Source organism: Halyomorpha halys, unplaced genomic scaffold (assembly GCF_000696795.3).
Source record: "Halyomorpha halys isolate HHAL.00 unplaced genomic scaffold, Hhal_1.1 Scaffold790.1, whole genome shotgun sequence".
Classification (NCBI taxonomy): Eukaryota; Metazoa; Arthropoda; class Insecta; order Hemiptera; family Pentatomidae; genus Halyomorpha; species Halyomorpha halys.
In genome coordinates, this window is record NW_027108682.1 from 65,450 (window position 1) to 67,948 (window position 2,499).

At 33.4% G+C, this 2,499-nt stretch overlaps 1 non-coding gene across 1 annotated transcript in view; it reads right to left on the reverse strand.

The window, feature by feature from the left end:
- Nucleotides 1–1,417: 1,417 nt before the first annotated feature.
- Nucleotides 1,418–2,499, reverse strand: part of LOC106686175 (uncharacterized) — a 9,711-nt gene continuing 8,629 nt past the window's right edge. Inside the window, exon 2 of the transcript XR_010843292.1 lies at nt 1,418–1,718. This is a non-coding gene — a transcript (uncharacterized protein). The remainder of the gene's footprint in view (nt 1,719–2,499) is intronic.

A 2,499-nucleotide genomic window follows, 5' to 3' on the forward strand; every position in this document is an offset into this window, starting at 1 on the left:
TATATACATATAACGGCTATTTCATTTTCTTGTTTTGCCGGATCCGCTGAAGGCGGTGTCAACAATGATGGCATGTTTGCCTGGATCCTCACTAGGAATAGGGATCATTTTAATACAAAAATGCATCATAGAAAAAGAACCTGTAATCTCTCTATTATATACGAATATCATAAGCTTTACAATCATATAGCACGGGATGATGGAATTAATTATGTGAAAAAATAAATCAATATCATAATTTAAAATCAAACAAAAAATAAATAATCTCACTTAAACCTTCAAAGACCGTCCGTTACATAACGCGTTAAGAATTACGTAACGCTTTGACGATTAAGCCAGCTTCCCTTTGTGGTTTCAAGACTGGTCATTTCTCCGAACTGTACAACTGTTTATACATATAAAAACCAATATTTAAAATATATTGAAAACGTCACATATACCAAAAAATTTAAATGACCAATGCTGTAGGTCAAGACGAGAATTTTAATAAATATTTCACCAATTCCAAAATATCCAGTATTAAGGCTTAAGCCCTAATTCAATTATACAAGTTAACTCTGTATCAGATACATTTTTTTTCTAAGTAAGCACAAAATATATCGACACATTCCCTCGAAAAGGAAATAAAAGATAGATGGGAATATTTTTGGAACGAAATCCCGAGGAGTACAATAAAGCCCTGGCAACTCCGTAAATGGTCGCACAGAGGAGGTGATATTGACTAGGATTAGAATAGGTCACACTCACTTTTATCTTGTCTAAAAACTCAAATTTTCTCCTAACTGCTCAGTTGAAGCTGACCGGCGGGAATTATTTAAAAGACTCCAAACAAACATTAAAAAAGATTTGTCATTTGCGTTTCTTATTGTTACCAATAAATGTACTGGGCTCCTCTCATGTTGGAATTACATATTATGCCTAATCCCTTATGGTTTGTCTTCCAATAGTGTGGGGGAGAATATCTTGAATTAAGTTAACATACCTTTCTCCTGTTAATATGCCAGGAATAAAATGAGGACCTGTATGTTTTCCAATATCTCACTAGGTATTCACTGACCATCGGTAAAACCTATTTTGCTTTACCTTGGTTAACTTTCGTTTCGCACCCAACGTCATGTAATACAGTGATCCAACACTTTTGTGTGGAAAACGGTCACTGATGTCTGTCAAGGTTAAAATACAAAGAAAATTATCCGGGATCAAGTGGGATTTGAATCCAACAATTTTAGGTTTTATGTTAATTGATATAGAGACTATAATATAAAATCATTTCAGTAGTTAAAATTTCCTTTTTCTTTAGGGGAAGGGATAGAATTATATCCTTTTGATATAAATATTAGTATTAACAGCAACTTATCCCTTCGAAGATTGGTATGAGGCTTAAGAAGAATTGTTTTTTTCTGTAACAAATAAAACATTTATATCACCGAATTCATTTATTCATAATAAAAGAAAGCTGCCGACACACAAATGCAGTAGTCGTCCACTTCATATTTGTGAGTGACGAGGCCGTCGAACTTAGGGTTCCAGTAATACCTCACGGTTCCACGGCAGGAGTTATCTGCCTTCTCGATACATTGGACCACGACTACTATCTTGTAGCATGGCCAGTAGAGGGCGTTGACTGCCCTCAGCAGCTCAATATTCAAGTATTTGCAGAGGATGGCAAAATCGTCGAAGTCATATTCTACAATCTTATCGAAGACTGTACTGGTTTTCTGTAACAAAGTTGGTAATGTTTATTTAACACAGTTTTTTACAATAGAATGACGATAAGGTCTCTCGTCGCACTAAATCCGCTTACACAAAAAAACATAATAATAGTCTGATGTACATATATAATTAAATTAAAATATATTTACATAAATCCACAAATTAATAAGGATTCTAAATAAGTAAAGAATTCTACTTTAGAAAGTCTTATAGAATTTAAATAAAGGACTTATAAATACTATTTATATTAGAAAACTAATTAACACAATTATAGTACAGGAATCCGATTTATAAAAGCCAGCTCCAATATACATCTGAAAAAAATTAGTTTCTATTACACTTAACATGGAACACATTTCTGCACGAATGATCCGAACACGTTGATACACGGCTGGGTAGGGAACTCCGTCCACTAAGCCCGTATTCTTCGTCACTTTTCGTACGCACAAGTGCGAATTGCGAACCGATTCCGTTTGGCTAGGATTTAGTTGCGAAAGAGTGACAAGTTGCTTGTGGAAAAGTAATTTATAAGAAACGTCAGGAAAGTATAGAAATTCGTCCTTTTTCATTGGAAAATCAAAGAATTATTCACTATCGTCAATTTTGAAGATCATACCGCAAAATGAGAAAATTCACCGAACTCGTTTCTTTTTTTTTTTTTTGTATTTTATTTATTTATTGATATTTACAACTGTATAAAAAAATACAACCAGTAAATTTGATCATAATGACATAATGATATGATACAGGATGTAGAGAAACTACCCAGTAGTAGAACTCTAAAAA